The 19,731-nt window shown below is 42.1% G+C and overlaps 1 protein-coding gene across 6 annotated transcripts in view; it reads right to left on the bottom strand.

The window, feature by feature from the left end:
* Positions 1 to 19,731, bottom strand: part of znf536 (zinc finger protein 536) — a 266,177-nt gene that overhangs the window by 159,372 nt on the left and 87,074 nt on the right. For 5 of the 6 annotated variants that reach the window (XM_049562887.1, XM_049562931.1, XM_049562896.1 and 2 more), the window contains one exon: positions 10,348 to 10,447. The gene's annotated coding sequence lies outside the window, so the exon portion shown is untranslated. Of the gene's footprint in view, positions 1 to 10,347; positions 10,448 to 19,279; positions 19,383 to 19,731 lie in introns of all 6 variants that reach the window. The other variant, XM_049562923.1, reaches the window with a different exon arrangement.

The following is a 19,731-nucleotide window of genomic DNA, read 5'->3' as shown; positions in this document are numbered from 1 at the left end:
ATGATTTGTACCAGTTTTAGTTGGCCATGGCAAACAATGGTATCCTGCCTAACTCTTTTACCACACAGGAATATTGATATTGAGTTACGTTCAAGAACAAGTTTCTTTTGTTTGTTGGTTTGCTTACTTTTTTTTAACATCAGTGTATTTAAAATTCTTATTTTCTCCAATATCCACACATGGCAGTTATGATATTATTAAGGTTAGGAAAAGACTGTTGTCATGGCAAATAGACTATGTTCAAGACAGTGTTGTTGATGTCTCGCTTTGACTCCAAATATAGGACACTGTTACATTTACGCAACAACTGAATCAGAAAACTATTCAAGAGCTCGGCTTTGTAACTGGAAGGTCCTGTGTCAAGGATTTAGTGGCATCTAGCGGGGAGGCTGCATGTGCCAAGTGTGTAGAAGAACTGCAATGGCTGATGCAAAAATACACAAACGTGGATGTCCCTATTTGGAGCCAGTGTTTGGTTTGTCCATTCTGTAGAAAAACACGGCAGACTGTGAAACGCTCATTTTATGGTTATGAAAACATGATTCTTATCTTCACTTGATTATAAAGTAATGAAAACATATTATATTCCATTTTCTGCCAGTAGGTGCCCCTAAATCCTACACACTGGACCTTAAATCTAGATGTCTCTTTTCTCAACAACAACTGACCAATTTGACAGCACAAAAAATACAAACAGGGACAGCCTGTCTTGTCTGACGGTCTTGATTGGCTCCTGCCAATTACATATGAATCCCATTATTTTTGTGATTTTGGGGTGCTGAGTTCGGTGCTGTTTTTACACCACATTGACTTGTATTAAATGGAACAGAATTAGGAGGAACTAGTACTGAATCAGTATGTACTGCATGGCAGGGAAGGCACTCATTTAGAAAGGGAATACAAAATAGACATTTTTACAGTAATTTCATACTGTGCATCTAAAAAGTAAAAACATGTTAATTCGCTCAGTCAGTATTCAATGATAAAGTAATAAGGTTCATGAGTCTGAATTCAGCTTTGTGGACGGTGGGTCGCGCCACACGCAATAGGGTTAAGATACGGTTAGAGGCAGGCAACACAACACTCTGTTAGGTTAGGGAAGAAGTGACTTTGCAACTAATAAAAAGACAAACCTTAACTAGAGGTCTGTGACAGGAGATAATCTCTCTAGCCTATCCACCACCTTGACCTGCACAACCTCTACCTTGCACTACCTCCTTTAAGATCTCGTGTGTTGGCACTGAATACTGGTTTGATTCCCAGTCAGATTCAAACCAAACCTTCTTTCGATTTTGAAAATTAATTGTCAAATAAAGGCAAAGAGTGATCTTTGATGTTGATGCGCTTTTTCTGGAAATCAGTTTTGTGCTGTATGTCGACAAGCCTTCAGTGATGCCCCCAGGATATTATATCAACATCAGTCAACATGATGGAGAAAAAAAATGGGGTAGTAGGTGTTTTAAAAGACTGTGTCAATGTTGTGTTAATGCACAATGGTGGTGAAAATGGGTTTTGTGTAATGCTGTGAATCCATCTTCTAATCATTGTCTTTCTCTCCTCCATCTTAAATGCCGTCTTTTTCTTTGTCTTAAGCTCCAAATTGTGTTTTCATTGAAGGGCTATATGGATCGCTCGGCAAAATGTCATCCGTCAAGCTGTCGATGAATCCATCCTTTCATTTAATGATCAGCCTACCTGATATGCATTTTACATGGCTCCATATACCTTTAATGGGAATCAATGGAAAGCAAATAACGCTAGAAGCCAGTAAGCTGCATGTCTGACAAACGGATGTGGACGCCAGTTATTTGTCAATACACACAGCTCTGTGCTTAGCCGTGTGGCTTTGTACTGTATACGCCTGGATGAATGTGGCTGCAAAGGTGGCTCACTGTGGGTTAGACACTGGCTTACATGAGTCTGTACAATCCCGCTGCTACATTCTCCCACTTGCTTTGTCTTCATAAACTAAGAGAGGAGAAGAGATTGAGTGAAAGAGACAGAAAGAAAGGAGAAGGTGGAAATGATGAAGGCAGAAAGAGAGAAAGACAATTAATGAAAGAGGAGGAAGAAGGGATGGAGAGCAGGAGGCTTAAAAAAAAGGATGAAGTTGAAAGGGCCAAGAAGGGAGAGAGGAAGGGAGGGACAGCCATTCGGTGTGGTTTCAGTTAAATACTGATTTCATCATACGATTGGGGAGGAGGGGAGGGGTGGCGATGGTGGCTGTGGCAGCTCTAAAACACATAACTTTTTACGAAGTGAAAATCAAATATTAAAAATGACAGGCCTTATAAGTGTGCTGAGTGAGCTCGGGTCACGGAGGGAGGGAGGCGCGGGCGGCTTGTCAGCTACTATCTGTCAGGGCGAATTAGAAACAATCAGGGCCGAGTGAAAGGGAAGGTGATTGTTATTAAGCGGCGGGGCCCTGCGAGCGGGCGCCCCAGATGTGGCCGTGCATATAAAAGAACAGGAAGCCGGCAGTTTAATTCAGGAAGCTTGCCGAGGCGAGCGAGCAATGCCACAAAGGAGGAGAGGGAGGCGGTGTGTGCTGGGAGGGGGGACAGAGGATATGAGGGGGTTGGGGCTTCTTGTCGCTAATATGCTGGAAGTTACTTTGATAACACATTAGGCCTTTTGTGGAATTGTGGAGTGACGCACCTTCTTTTTTTCTTTTATTTTTTTTTCCTGCGCTCATCCATCTCTGTCCATCCCGCGCGGGGAAGTGGTGGGTCAGCCCAGAGAGAGGGCAATAGGAAGAATCACGGGTGAAATCTAGATAAGCCAACCTTAACACACACACACGTACGACAGTGAGGTGGGGGGAGACAGTCAAGCCCATATATCAATTACAACCTGATATCCTGGGAGGATGATGGGACGGAGAGAGAAACCCCTGAACGGATGTGTGTGTGTGTAAGTGTGTGTGAGCTCATGTCTCAGCGCCCAATCCCCCTGAACGCTCTTTAAATCTTTTTATTTATTTTTTTTCTTTTTATAATCACCTGACAGTGTCTCTCCCTGAGCTGCTGTCGATGTTTGGTCTACGTGACTTTTTCGCCCGTGCTTGTGGACAAGCACATTGATGGACATGGACATGGCTCAGCTTTGACTCCTTTGGTAGTCCTGTTATCTGTCAAGTTGCTCCCCTACCCCTCAAAAACTCCTCTGAGACAGGCATCAACGCCCACAGATCCCTATCAGGGAGAAGGGGGGATGAGTGGGGTGCAGTGGGGGTTGCTGGGTAAGGTGGAGGATGTGGGAGGGGGGCTAGTTCATATGTACAATATGTTCGTCAGGGGAGGGTGGGGGGGGTTGAATGATAGGGAGCGACAGTAATCTGCCAAGAGGCTGCAGACTCAAAGGCACATTGGCCGTTGTGACACTTTGAAAACCACACCGTCACAAACTGTGAGCAACTCAAAGGAAAAGAAGAAATCTTAACTTTATGTCCCAATTTGACTTTTAATTTGTTGGGTGGACTGTAAAAAAAATGTCTGATCTCACAATTATGAATATAAAAACACAAGAACTACCAAAGATAGATTTACTAGAGGCTTTATTTGACCATACTGGCAGCCAATCGCTGCATACCTCTGAGACAGAAAGTCAAGTGGATCCATTGCCTCTCAAATAGTTTCACTTAACACCGGTTACGTGAAATCAATGAGAAGTACAGAAGGAAGAAAGAGCAGAAATGAAGGAGGTTGTTAAGATAGTTTCTTTCATATAGTGCTTCTGTCTCGGAGCGTGAAGGGCTTTGATTTCTATTTACTTTGTAGTGAGAGATATCGCAAGAAATTTTCCCACTCCTTAAGAATCACTGATCATCCAATAGGTTGAAATAAAGCAGGCTTGTCACATGCGCCCTCTCCCTCTCTCCCTCTCCCTCTCTCTCTATGTCTCTCTTTCCCTCTCTTGTCGTCTTCATCGTGGTGATCAGTCAGACACTCACCTAACACAAGCCGTCTCTGGTTTCCACCTCCCAGGTTTTTCTCTGCGTTGCCGCTGCTGATGTAGCGAGGGTTATATGGTGTTAAACACAGAGCTGCTAAACGTTCCCCAAGGTAATAACAGGCAGCGTATATACAGTTCTGTGCAGCGCTGCGACGGCAAGTTACTGCCAAGTGTTGGAGCAATGAAGATGTAGAGGAAGAGGTGAGAGGAAGGGTGAAAGTGGAGAAAAAGGAAAGGAAATAAAATAATTGGCAGACAAAGAGGTGAAAAGGAGAGAAACGAAGGGTGTAAAGAAAGAGGTGGAAGATGAGTAATTGCTTAAACCGCAGGTACATAAAGACAATGCAAAGTAATACTACTGTTGCACTGATGTGACGCTGTGAGAAGCTGGTTGGTGAGTTAGCACAGGTGCATGTAGTGTAGTTGTGATTATATGGGTTTAAAGACAGCTTTTAGTGATGTCATCTATACTATTGTCACTTCACTGTTGGGGTCACTTGAGGGTGAAAAGTCTTTCCTGTTCTTGAAAAAGTACTTTGTCAATGTAACCTTAACTAATGTTCCACTACAGCTTTTCTGAAGCTTTCAACCAAGTGTCAGGGTCTCCATCAATAAATGTAACATTTGTCATTTGTAGACTGTGACAGCAGACTAAGGCAAGGTTCCAATGCATCCTTCCTTCGCGGTAGCCAATCACTGTCTATATGCATATATTATGCAGGGCACCATAATGAAGGTTACAACATTGTAACCTTGGTTCTATTAGTACATGCTGAGCCCTCCACTGGACACTATGAGTAACACTCTTCTCCAGTCACAGGCAAACATTCACCCACTGAAATCTGAATAAACTGAACAGCCAATCAGGATGTGTTTACCCAAATATGTGTAGACCCCACAAAATATAAGACAGAGGGTGTTTCTTCATCAACAGCATGGGACCGACAGGCCCCCTAGGTTGAGGGTCCCACCTGTGCTAATAGAACTAAGGATATACTGTGTTTCATTTACCTTGGAAGTCAGAAAATGGCATCACGCTAGAGTTGATCATGTCCCAGTACAAGTCGGAAAACCAAGTTGTTGTCAGCAATTCCATTTCAAGTCAGGTTAGCCATTGTTAGTAAAACCAGTTGCTACAATATCATAATTTTCGTTCTATCTCACACAGATTACGCCCTCTGCAGGACTTTATAGGTGCAGTGACTTTGATGAATTAACGCCCTCTTGCAACATAACATGGACCCAGCCAACCTGATCCTGACCAGCTAAAAGTTAGTCATCCCAGCTGACAAGTAGAGGGTCCCAGCAAACCCAGGTAGTATGCATGGGCCATGGCCTGACCTTGCAGAGGTCGGGAGACAAGCAATAGACACCGTGCGCACCGCATTTCTCAGGTTGTCAAGGAGCATGACAACATGTTGGTGTATCATGCCCAGAGGAGAGTCAGGTGCAAAAAAGGTGACATACACCCAACCCTGTGCTGCCTTCTATACTATGGGGTCTGCACATATAGGTAGGCACATCCTGACTGACTGGCTACATTTATGCAAATATAAGTGGGCGATTCCGTGCTCGTGCTTTGAGGAGAGTATTACCAGTATAGTCCAGTAGATGGCGGAGCCTGTGTGAGATAGAATATCATCCAGGTCATAACTTATAAAGTCATTCTCATCTTTTCCCCTCTAAAAGGATAGTTGACAAGTTGAGAGAGGAGTCGTGACCAATCACTATTAAAAAGTACTCAGGAATACAGATGGGTTCCCTTGATCCTTTGTCACTTATTGGTTGCCTCCTATGGTTTGCCACATGCTGCCCACTGCATCTCTTCTCTGGTATCCATTTCTATGGCTATGGCCATTTTTATGGCCAAGGTTTGGTCAAGTTTATGCAACTTAAACTGCTTGGTCATGGTTGAAAAAAGATTGCGGTCAAGCTTAAATAAACCAGCACTGGCTTTTGGGATGCAAACCACTTCCTGCATGCCCAGTCACCCAACCTCTTTGCTTTCTTGTGGTACTGTAACAAACTCACTCTACATGTATCTTTTCTTTTAGTTTTTTTTTTTTTTTTTTCCTTTTCTATTTATAGGCGAGGACATAAGAGGACATAAACAGGTTGTTTTAAAGTTTGAATGAATAAAGTTTTTCAGGTGAGGAGAGTCTCTGGTTTTCTCTCGTTTGAAGTTTGAATTTAACATATTTAAATACCATACAAATGGACTGACGTGTACATAGTATGAGTATGTATGATGACTCTATGTTGTTTTATCATCATAAAAAAGATTTACTAATATATCATTGATGTATTAGGTACCATACCTACCATACGTAGGTACCATACAAACAGAGTTGGATGGCACACAGGTAGTGTACAGAAGAGGAAAGAGTCTCTCCCCCGACCGACTGACCTAAATTTTTCTCTTGATGAACAAAGTGTAAAAATATCTGCTATTTTTAATGTATATGAACACAGGGAAGCAATGGCATATGAAGGAAGAAGAAAGTCAAAAGTGATATGGATGCTGTGGGAGGTGGAAATTGCTACCCTCCCCAATCCAATCCGACCCCCCCTTTTTTTCTCCAGGAGGCCAAATCCAGGCCATGTCTAAGATTTCACAACGATTAGCGAGGGAGGGATGAGGAGGGATATAGAGATGTACTAGAGCAGCATTAGCCATTAATCACTAAGGGGGGAGGGAGAGGGAGAGGGAGAGAGGGAGTGATAGAGAGAGAGGACTGTCCTAGCATGGCTCAGCATGGGACTTGTACTTTTGCTGTCTGGACCTCCAGGGGTCTTGTGTTTGACTGTGGAACAGTGGCTCAGTGGCAGTGGAGGAGTTTCCTAATCCTGGGCCACTGGAAAGGGAGTCAGAGTTTCATGACCAAAATATATACAACATAAAAATGCATCATATACATTTACTGCCAATATCAGACATTTCTGTGTGTATGGTGTATTTTGCAGCAGAGATGCATTGAATCATGTTTATAATTGAACAGAATGTAAAGTTTACATTGCTGAGTATTTTGTCTGTAATGACAGCTGGCGTTTTCTAATCTGGATAAATGAGAATACTGGATATTGCTACTCTACTACAGTATTTCTTTCTTTTTCCCCATCAATATGCAGCTCAACTGCTCTGAACATCTTGTTCTTTTCTTTAGCTTTATTCATTTTTACACATTAATGTCCACATGCTGTCTTCTTCCTGGAACTAAGATGTGAAGTCTGGGAAGAGATGTTGCTCTGACACATCACCTTCCAAAAGGCTTTTATTTTGTTTTTCTAATACTAAACACCCAACCAGTTACACAGTCCCGTGTCAAAGTCACATGCTTGGTTGAGCAAACTATTCACCCAACCTCCCTCTAAAGAGGGTGTGCGGTGTAAAGCCACACTACTTCCACCTTAACTTCTGAGAGAAAATAGCTACTTATCACATGACCACATGAGTTCGCGTGTCAGGATATTGTAAATGTATGTTTGACGAGAAATTCTCATTACAGGATCCTCTTACAAAAACATGACCAAGTATGTTTGACCACAGAGCAATACTGACATTTTCCCAGTGAGGTTAGTCTCCAATACCAAATTTTCTTGTAAAGCTAAATATAAAAATGTCATGAATAGAAAAAGAATAATATAACAAACAAAAAACATAATATATAATCAGCATTTGAATATTGCTGTAATGGATATCACAACAGTGTCTAGGCACCAGTTTCACAAAACTTTCCCTGGAGTGGTGAAAAAGGACTAGACAGGTTTTCAGCAGTGGTGCCGCCAAGGGGTGGCCAGGGCTGCCCTCAGTCAGTTGCTGCCCCACCTCACGGAAATAATCAAAAATAATTAGAGGCCTCTGTCAGGTGTTTTTAAACTTCAGTGGTCTTGTTCCCAGTAAAGGTTTTGTTCCTTACAATCCAATGGACACATTTAAATTAAACCTTTAAAGTTGTTTATTTATTTAATAGGACAACAATCTATTTAAAGAACAATGAATTGCCTGACACATGTAAAGATGCATAATGCATTACAAATTGTTGTGAACCTCAATTTGTCAACTGCACTGGTATTACTGTGGTCTGTGCACATCAGATAATTGGTAAAATTAAAGGGACAGTTCTCCCCCAAAACAGCCGTAGAGATGTCTGCCTTCTCTACAGTGTAATGGAACTAGATAGCACTCAAGGTGCTCAAAGTACCAAAAAAAAGCATTTAAAAAAACTCAGTAGCAATGTCTCTTTCCAGAAATCATGACACTTTTGTGAGCAGTTTCATATAGGGACTGTTTTTTTGCACCAAACTACAACCGCCAACTGTGCCATCATACCATTAATGCTTAGATCTCACGCTGTCAAAAGCAAGAGCCTCTCATCTATTTGAAAATGCATGCTTCCTTCTGCGTGGCGCTGTGGTTAGCAGGTGTAGTTCAGTAGAAGAACAACAGTCCCAAGGCGACCTCCAGCTGACCTGGTGAAGTGTTCGTACTGCATAGGCTTAGTCCTTTGCAGCGGCCCGAGTTCAAATCTGACCTGTGGCCCTTTGCTGAATGTCATTCATTCACTGAGGACACCTCAAGTAACATTAGCTAGCTCAGTGGTGCTAGCAGTAAATGCACGCTTCCTTCTGTGCAGTGACACGGTTGACAGTAGCAGTTCAGTAAAAAGGAAATAGTTCCTACGTGAAACAAAAAGCTCTGTGGATTATCTTGAGTAACTGGGTCATGATTTCTGGAGAGAGACATTGCTGAGTTTTTTTAAATGTATTGTTTTGGCACTTTGAGCACCTCAAGCCGAGTTCCATTATATTGGAGAGAAGACAGACATCTCTATGGTGGATATCTTGACTGATAAATAGCACAACAGGGAAGAGGAAAGAATCTGTATTTTTGATTTGAAGATGAACTGTCCCTTTAACTTTGAAATATTAAATCAAGCTCTATAAGTATGCGATTCTTTAACTCTCATATTGACATAGCCTTAAACTAGCCTGTGCACTACAAAAGCATAATAGAATTCCTTAAATTCAGTTATAACTTTTGGATTTGATGTGCCACCCCAGGATTTTCTGTGACCCCATCATGCCATCGTAATGAAATTTCTGGGGGTGCCACTGAACACTAGTAGAGAATACTGTATTAACATATAAATGTTAGCCTGGCAATAATACTGCTTGCACACACACAATAGACCCTCTAAGTGTAGAGGTGTAAAACTGAAGGAGTTTTGCTGAAGAACAGTGTCCACTTGTGTGCGGTGTGATCAGTACTACCAACCTCATCATATCACATCTACTGTGACGCAGACATATAAGATGTAGTCAAACACCACTGTGGTGGGAGGCAAGGTGAAACAGGGTGACCATAAAACCAGAATGGCCTTCAGTTCTGCATTCTGTCTCTCCCACCTTTCCTCCCCCTCCCTACACCCATTCCCCTCTTCTTATTTTTTTTATTTTTTATTTTTTTTTCTGTACTATGAATAAATTTAGTCTGTCCCGGACATGAAAATGTCAAATACCTAAAATACACCTAGGCTAAATAGCATATTAATTTTTAATGCCTGCTCATCCTATGCTGCTATTCTCATATCAGGCCTGTCTGCCAACAGCTGTTGCTGGCTCTCTGGCTGGGAATTTATCATCCATCTAGCTAAAGGAGGGGAGAGAGGGAGAGAATAAAAAAAGAGATGGGAGACATTGTTCGGAAGACAAGGGAAAAGGGGAGGGACAGATCCGTGTTTTCATGGATCCCTACCTTGTATTTATATCACCCTCACCTCGCAACTTTCTTACTTTGATATATGAGTGGGATTCAATTACACTAATGCCAAACATAAATTGTTCAAGATTCCTTCCTTTTTCCCCCTTCGCCATGCGTTACAGCGCAAGCCTCCTCATACATAAAAGAGAAATAAGGAGCCGAGTGGTGACATTGACGCTGGAGGTAGTGACATTGGGGAGAGCGGCAGAGGGAGGCGAGATGCACTGAAGCAATGTGCCAGTGTGGGTGTTGAATGCCACCCATGTGCGTTTTTAGGTGGCATGTGGTGGATGATTATCATAGATTATCACAATCCAGATTGTTACAAGTTCTGTCTGCGCACATAGCAGCAGTGTACTGTAGCTGTGTGACTGTGTGTGTGTGTGTGTGTGTGTGTGTGTTTTGGTTTAAGACAGAGTGCCTTTGGGGATAAGACTAAATGGTGAGCGAATGACGAACAGTTGGAGTGTGTGAGCGTATGTGTGCATTTATGTGTGTGTATGTGTCTTGTTCTTTTATCGTTACAGTGTGAGGAGCAAATATCATACAGGGTTTGGGGAAAATGTGAAAAATCTCCAAGTTGAAGACATTTTTGCTACAGGCTAAGGTATGAACTGTGTGTGTGAGCTTACCTTAACACACCAACTGCATACTGGAGTGCAACCTGTCTGTTCGGATCAAGTGGCCTCTCACTGTCACCCCTGACTGACTACTGCTTACTGGAATGGCCACCTAGAGGGAGAAACAGAGGAGCAGTAAGATTAGAGGATGATATTGAAATATAGACCTGAAGAGGCGAAGAGGAAGATGGGGATACATGCTGAAGAAGAGGACAGTGATGGGTGGCGAGGAAGAAGAAGAAGATGGGGAGGGGGGAAGGGGTCCATGTCAAGATGAAAATCTAACAAATTCAGCGAGCGACGCTGCAGAGGTCAAGGGAACGCAGCCGAAAAAGGTTAAAGATGAAATCAAAGCCAGCGAGCTGCGGTGCCCGGAGGCACAGCTGAAAATCTATCCCTCCAGGGCAAGGCCACCGCTGACACGAGGCAGACAAGAAGCTAAATACTGCACGCCACTCGGGGATCTTTCATTTTCAACCGATCAATAAGGGCTTATATTTATCAGGGCCTCCGAGCAGCTGCCACGTCTGACAACCTCCACTTCATTTTTGCACTCCTCCTCCTCCTCTCTTCCTCCTTCTCCTCCTCCTCCTCCTCCTCGCACGCTAAATTGAGACCCATCGACCATGAAAAGGGGCAGAGACCCTGGATTGCCATTAACCCCCCTCGTGTCACTAGACTGTCTAACACATACACACACACACATACACACACACACCCAAATGCCCTGGAGATACAATTCTGCTAAAGGTCTGTCTCCCCCTTCTTTAAAGAAACATGCCTTATCATTATGGCCTTGGCACAGACACCAGCACCTCTTCATGTCTTTTGTTCCTCAAGCTGCCCATGCCACCCAAGACACACACACACACACACACACACACACACTCTGCTTTACACACACGCACCGGGACAAACAAACACACACTGCCCTGCGACAACCTGATTTCACTTTTAATTTCGACCATTTTGTACATGTCTTTCCTGCTAAATTTATTTCAGATAACAAAAATATCAAATCCCAAATTACCACTATAAATCTGAGGAGCATTATGAGAAGCGGAAGATTGGGTTTAGGGGTCTGAGTTAAAATAACTGGCAGTCTAATCATCTGCACAACAATATTTGCTGTGAGGCATTCTAAATAGATTATCGCTAGTCCATCTGTGTCATCATTGATTTATAAGGCATTAAGCTGCTTGGGGAAGAGAGAGGGCCTTGCCTTCTCTGCTGTTAAAGGGGCTTCTTGTCGAAATCAGGGGCACGGCAATGGAACAACTGTGGCACTCGTCTAACCTCCCCTTTAATCGTCAGGCGAGAGGAAGTGAAAATAGGACGGGAGTATCTGTTTTTTTTTCTTTTCGAAAAAGGAAGTATGAATCCAAATTTTCTGCATCTCTTTTTGTTTGGCGATACAAAGAGACTGGGAGGAGGGGAGGAAGTACAGGAAAAAAAATACACACAGAGAGAAACAAATAGCGCACACAAACACACATGCACATACACACATGCAGAAAAAAAAAAACAAGGGACATCATTAACATATGAATGCTATATGCAAATGGTAGGGAGAGAGCAGATGTTGTTGCATTTAATTGACCTATATGTGAATTGCATCCAAACCTTTCAGTGTGTTTTCTGGGCCCGCTGAGTACAGTTTTGACTGGCTTTCTGGTGCCACTCAACGTATGAGCAGGGAGTACAGTGATTTTAACTGTGTTTAAACATAAAGCAGGCGATGACTAAAAATAGAATAGAGTAGATTTCTAGCGGGAAGAAGCATCTTTGCTGAAAAATCACGAAAACACACTGTTTGTCCCTGGATCCTTTTTTCTGTTATCCTTCAGTGATGACATCTCTGCCAAAACTGATTGTATTTTGCTTACTAACAGGTGGTGGAAGGTACATTTACTCAAGTACTGTATTTGACTACGGTTTTAAGGTGCCTCAGTTGAATCATTTTATTTTATGCTACTTTAAACTCCACTAATTTAGAGAGAACTGCTGCAACTTTTACTCTTGACAGCTAGAGTTACTTTGGAATTTTTTATTTCACATAAAATCATGTAATGAGCTAACAAAACAAAATATGTTGGTACATTCTAAACCAGTGGTTCCCAATTGGTGGGTCATGATCCAAAAGTGGTTCTCAGGCCCATTGTGAATGAACCGAAACGGACTTGCAAGTTTGTAAAAAAAAAAAACAGGTCATGTGTTTACCTATGGAAAGCAATGCGCCAGAATTCGTACATGTCTCACGTATTTTGGAAAGCTGTTATCACAAAGGAGCAATGAAGGAGTAAGGAGGTAGACTGGATTAGTGAGTGGATTGATCACAGAACAGGTGACTTTCCTCCGGGACTTTCCCCAGGAGACCGTTGTCACCATGTTTCTTTTTCCTAAATCTAAACACAGTAACTTTATGGTAAGCGTGTATCTTTACATTAAGTACAGTATGTCATTTCTGGGTGCCAATCCATTTGTAGGAATAACAGCTGTATGTGGATACGTTGTAGTACAATTTTTAAAAAAGACAGTAATACAATTTGCAGTATATATATATATATATATATATATATATTATATTAAAAATCTAATTCATAAGACATTGGTCCTTATTGATTTGGTGCAGCCCAGTCACCAGAAGAAACTGCTGGAATCGTGCATTTCTGCAAACCATGAATAAATTACAATTCATCATTTGTCCATTTCATACATATCATATCAACATTTTCAAAGTGACTAAATACAGTATAAGCAGACTTTGTCATCTGGAGGTGGAAGGGATGGTGGATGGCATGACACCTGGTGAAACTCCTACAAAGCTGCAGACCACTGTTCAAGACCAACAAACAAACCCAGTTAGATTCTTAGCAACTCATCGCTGTTTATCTAGCAACTTTTAGCCATCAGATGTGGGTGTGTCTGTGTCATCGTTTTTCCACTGGGGACAGTGCCACGAAAAGCAGTTGCTTTTTACCAAGATAGCACTGCATTTCTTGCTGGGGTAGTGCAACAAAAAGCAGGTTTGTCAAGCCAAATTTTTTTCCTAACTATATCCACGTTTTTTTTACGTAAACCTAACCACACATTAACCACAGTGTTATATAAAGAAATGTAACATTTAATATATTTGCTGCGTAATAACATACAAAACTTATGTATATATGATTCGCAGAAATGTACAACGCCAATATTTTTTTCTTGTGACTGGGTTGTTTGGTGGCACCTGTGGTTACTGGTGGTAACACCTGCAGTTTGTACAATTGCTAATAGGCTACAGACAAAGAAAGTGTGTCCTTTAAGAACTACATTTATGTATTGTTTGGTTGCATGGATTACGTTCACTGGGATCATGGTTTGGTTAAACAGTGAAAAGCGTGAACAAGTTCTGTCTTATGTCAATGTTGATTTTTTTTTTCAACATTTAGCACAACCACAATCTTTTTCTGACCTTTACAAAATCTTTAGCCAAAATGTACCCATTGGTCGCGAGTATTTACCTGGGTGGCACTACAGGCACTGAGAGTTTCTACTTACTCCATCACTAGCAATGTTGTTGTCTAGCTTGGTGCACTAAGCCTTGAATCCAACTGTGGAGGACTGTTACATTTACTCAACGATTGAGTCAGAAAAGTAAATACTCTCCAATCAACAGCTCCGCTTTGCTACTTAATCTAACTGTCTCTTTTGTCACCGAGCAGAAGGATCCTTGAGAAAACAAAACAAACCTTGGGCTAAAAACTGTTTACTTAAATTTAAACATTTGAATGCAGTTGAGAATGCAAAGTGCTGCAGTATGTCCCCTGTGTATTTTCAACACAAAATACTTTATTTCTTAAAAGATTGGAATAGAGCGGCTAAGTCTGTCTCGCTACAATTATTGAAAGAGCGAGAAATGCAAACGGGACAGTCTGTTCGTGAGGTCCTCAGTGGCTGCTCTGTCAATCACTCATGAATCCAATTGTTTGATTGGTTGGCTGGTTATTGGTACTGTCTTCTGCACCCAATTTACACCCATTCACTTGTATTAGATGGAGGCGGGATTAGAAGATAGTGCTGAATTAGTGTGTACTGCATGGCAGCGATGGTGCCTATTAAGGAAGACTGAAAATAGACCCAATATTTTTTACAGTTAATTTCACATATATCTCAATTTGAAGTCATATCAAACTGCTTGAAAAGTTAAAACTATTTCAGTTGTTTATTTCAAAAATTTGATTATAGATACTAAGCTTGCTGACTCTGAATTAAGCATTGTGGCTGCTGGGGCACCGCATGTGTGCCCTCTATTAACCAGCCTCAATTGATACTCACAAAAACTTTCAAGAAGCAGATTGCAAATATGTTCAGTGTGAGTGTAAAAAGAAAAGTTAAATTGGTGGCATTACATTTCTTTTAAAAAATATTTACTGTTGCAAATATAGAAGTATATGGACATCATTTTTAGGAGACATTTTAGGCCCCAGAGTTTTGTTGGAAGTGAGATGTTTTCCACATTATGAGTGAAATGTGCACATGCACCAGCCCTCTGTATCATGTCCAGCAGATGCACACATTATTTCCTGTGAATCCCTTGTGCATGGGTATGCAATCTGAATCCTGCATGATGAATGCAGACTGTGCTGTTAACAGTGAAAAATACAAAGTTTAAGGGTTATACCTCAGACTTCTGCCATACAGTAGTAATAGTATAATGGAGTGCTTTCACATTGTGGCATTACTATTTTTACTTAAATGAAAAAATCTGATTATTTCTTCCACTACTTGTAGCACCTTCAGCAGCCTCCAAAGGCCCTGATAGCCTCCCTACTACATTTATTCTGCAGGTGGAGACAGAAACAGAGGGAGAGAAACACACACAGTGAAAGAGGAGGGAAAGTCACGCATTTTACACTGCAATGTTTGCATGGGCGAGCCATGAAAAACACAGATGCTATTTTCATCTGGGCCTCTGCCTTTCTTTTTTATTCTTCTCTTTCCCCCCTTCCCTCCCTCCCTCTCTCTTTTATTCTCTTACTCTATCCCTCACTTTCTAACCCCCCTCCCTCATTCTTGGGAATGTCATTAAATTGTATTAAATAGCCTTTTGTCCAGGGGGCAAGGACCACCCGATATATGATAATACATTAAGGCCCCAGTGTAGCAGCCACTGAGCCGAGACCATCTTAAGAACAAGCATGGTGTGTGCCATTGTGTGTGTGCTAAAAAAGTGTATGGCTGTGCGGGTAGAGGAGAAAAAAAAAGATGGAGAAAGGAGGATGAGGCGGAGGGATAGAAAGAGTGAGATATAGAGAAAAAGAAGGGGAAGGGAGGGAGAGAACGAGGTGGTGTGGCTGCCTGCCTGCGCATGTGGCTCCCTAACAACTGTGACACATACTAATAGAAACATACCTAATAAATTACAAGCTTTCAGGGTCTGGCAAGCTGACATTTTCTCTGTGCGCGGGACAATTTCATATCTGCGGCGCAAAGTCGAGGGGCTGCTGGACCAAATTGCATCACACAGAGATGCCAGAGGATTAGCATAAAAATTAACACTTATATTTCAGCTTATTGTCAACCCCACTCCTGCACCGGCTGCCTCACAACAATCAATTCCTCTTAGAAATCTGATTAGATTCCATGACGCTTATTATCCCAGTCATGTCTGCCTGCCCCCTTCACTACCACCACCACCACCACCACCACCACACACACACACACACACACACACACACACACACACACCATTGGCATAGTCAGAGCACTGGCTGCCATGACTGCTCAGACCATTTGTTTAAATAAAATTAAGGAAAAATAAATCTATAGGTGTGGCATTTCTTTTGACAGATGATGCCTCATTCTCTATCTGTTTATCTTGTGATTTTGTGTCTTTAACGTGCACAGAAATCCATCCTGACATCATGATACTGTATCTTTTGTAAGTCAAGTTAATTTAAACTCTCTCAAACGCTTTGTTGCAGTGATGGCTAGTGGTCAACCACAAAATATGAGCGCTTATTATTCAACATTTTTCTTTTTCTCAGCAAGAATGAGCATTACATTGAAGTATTTAGATTACCATCTCACTGATTTGCCTCTGTCTTATTTATAATCAAATGCCACCATGGTTTAATGTCTCTTTATTTCCACCACCCCCCCTCCCCCCACTTCAAAATGAACTTCCCCGCATCTCATCCATCCTCAAGTACACAGCCGTCACAAATGCTTTATGTTTACAGCAGAAAGCTGGAATGATGCAAAAAAAAAATTCTCGTTTTGAGATCCCATGAGGCTGTCGCAATGAAATATTTGTCAATAACGCTTTCTGTTGAAGCACATTGCACAAGTATGTACTAAAAGCACAGCGCACGTTGGGTGGCTTTGGTAAGACTCTTGATTGTTTAGACAAATGGCATTTCATCGCATCCAGATGTCTTTAAGCTGTGCTCAACTACCATTGCTGCTTTCCAAGGCGCAGGCTGAATGTATACAAACATCTCCTCATAACTGCATTCCTCATCTGGGCCTGCAAGCGTCACAGCACTCGTCACTGAGCTTGGATGACAGCCCGCGGTACGGAGAGTTAACATTTGATATTTAGATTTTTGAGGTAATCCTCACGGGGGCAGAATCTTTCACGAGAATGGGGGCTTGATTAGTTTAGCTCAGTTGGAGGTAAACGCATCACTGTGCTGATCAGCTGAAAAAAAAAAATCAAACTTCAAAATTTTTTGAGGGGTTTAAATCAGATATGGAGCTTTTGCAGGGCAAAAACAGATTTCAAGTTAGCACAAGTTACTTTAAAGTTTTTTTTATCTGAATTTAAAAAAAAAATGCAGGACAGGAAAAGCAAACAAGTGGCAGGGAATGAGGTGCACCCTGGCCGGGACAGGAGTTATAACATAACACTGGTACAAAGGGTCCCGAATAAAGACGCCCACAGGGTTGAGAGAGGGAGAGAAGAGAGAGGGAGAAGGAACAAATCGTCTGATGTTCTAAGTGGATAACAACAGCTCCTGCTATGCAGCAGCGGAGGCGCAGAATAATTTAAACCAGCTACCCAGCTACCCCACCCCTCCCTCCCCTCCCTCACCCCCCTGGCCACCCCTCTATTCTTATGTTAACACGGCTAAAGAGGAGTGGGCCACCCAGCAGCAGAGAGCAGAAACTTAAGTCCACGCTTCAGGAAAAATAATCCATCTCTGTGCCTCTCTCTCTCTTTGCGATGTAACTTTACTCACTTACACACACACACACACACACATACCGCCTAGTAAGGGAAAGGCTGAAACAGATACAGAGGCGAGAGCACCAGTACATTTACTGTGCCTTTAAAGCATATTACTTTTCAGACAAGAGTTTGAAGAATAATAAACCGGGTGCTTAACTGGGCTATTTTCCCTTTCAGTTAATGCCATGCAACGGCAAGGCGGGGGCGAGAAGAATTCATAAGTCTTTAAATGCAGAGTAAACACTGCTTTCTTTGTTGATTGTAGAGCTCTGTTGTGTTTTTTTGTGGATCTTGCCCCCCCTTCCCCTCTTTCTCTTTCTTTGTCTATCTCTCTTTTCCAATCTCTAACCAGAGCGGCTGCTGTTGTGTTTGGTCTCCAAACAGCACATCTGAGGTACACACCTCGCTGACATTTTATAGGTTCAAATCCCCGAGAATGAGAGAGGGAGAGAGTCATATTTTATACCGGCGGTTTATTTTAACGGGCGCTTGTAATTAACGCAGCATGTCCTCTATCTCCCAGCCATCTATGCCAAGGCCTTTATTTAAACAACTTTATTGTGAAATGTTTGCGTTCTCAGCGTTCGGCCAGGGCCCACACACAGAATATTATTTCATACTTCAAGGGGAGGGTGGGAGAGTGTGTGTGTGGGGGGGGGGCTTTGGAAGAGTTTACGCTTTGAGCGGTTATTGTTTTTGATTACAGCAAGGCTCTTTTTAAAATGGATCAAGCCCAGTAACCTTGCACACACACATTTACACACACAAACATAGAGACTCACACATCTACCGACTCACACCGAAGTTGTGAGAGGCTGAAGGAGAACCTGTTTACAGAAGGGGTGTGCGAACCTGAAGCCTTTGCCTGGGCCAAATGTACAATCTCAGCGTGATTTATGAGTAAGATCACACTATTTATGTCCAAATGAGAGCACTTGTTTAATGCTGCTGCTTGGGGGCTTCTTTTGGAGTGTGTGTTTGTGTTCTTACAGAGTTTAATGGAATTTGATGGAGAGATTGAGTGTTTACACTTGTCAAAATGACCCGGAGTTAACACGGCGCTCGACATACACAGGCGTTTCTCGCAGGCTCTCGGTAAAACTTGGAAGATCAGACGGTGTGATGTGAGAGCTCGATCAAAACCCACATGTGTTGAGCATGCTGTTGCATTTTGTGATTGTCTACTTGGAGAGCAAATCTCTTGTGGTGAACATATGATCATGGTCTATAGTGCTTTCACAATATTTAGCATTTCCTTATAAAGAAATGGATTTGATAATATGGTACACAGGAAGTCACACATGGCGTGAGCTGTCGGCACATTAGCAGCCACATTTCCACACATTCCTACACTCTTGATTTCTTTGCTTGTTTTTTGGATGTGACTGCAGACTTGGATACTAAACGTATACAAATTTATATTGAAACCAGACAATAAAGCGCATGTTGATCTTATCTTCACCATGTGGTCTAAAGCACATTTTAGTTAAAGTATAAACATAAACACGAACCATAAATATTAAACCACGTTCAGGCGACATTATGGGGTTTAAAATGAGACTGTGATAATATAATAATATGCAAAAACATTCTAGGTCAGCGTTGAAATATTTCTGATTCAATTCTTTGACCTTCATAAAACACAGCACAGCAGATATTCTATTCTTATCATCTAATAATAGAGCATCCATGCTTATAATATAATATCTTACAGTGCCAGTACATTACCATGCCTGCTGTCCAGCAGATCAGATGGATCACAGATTGCCTTGGGGAAGCTAAGTTTAGTATAGTGTGCTTTTAGCACACCGAGGAGATTGACAGGACAAACCTGCGAGAAAGAGGGAGAGAATGACTCATGACAAAGATTGTGAGCAAGTATAGCAGCACTGCCGCAGCCTGCCGAGCCGCCAAAAAGCACACGATCAAATGGATTTCAATAGAGGGTTAGTGTGAGTGATGCTGTGGGCACTGCTGTGTACAAAGACTGGGGGACCAGGAATCAATGAGTTACATTGGAAGGGTTGGTCACACTTCATCAGTGCTGCAAACATTGCAGATGCAACATAACACACACACAGACACACACACATACACACTCAGAGAGGCATGAACTCTGTAAACCACAGTCTCAACTTTTTAACCCACAGAAAAAGTCACAGTAATGTTCTGACTGTGCC

This window comes from Epinephelus fuscoguttatus, linkage group LG2 (assembly GCF_011397635.1).
Source record: "Epinephelus fuscoguttatus linkage group LG2, E.fuscoguttatus.final_Chr_v1".
Taxonomy (NCBI): domain Eukaryota; kingdom Metazoa; phylum Chordata; class Actinopteri; order Perciformes; family Serranidae; genus Epinephelus; species Epinephelus fuscoguttatus.
This window is presented reverse-complemented; position numbering and strand designations above follow the sequence as displayed.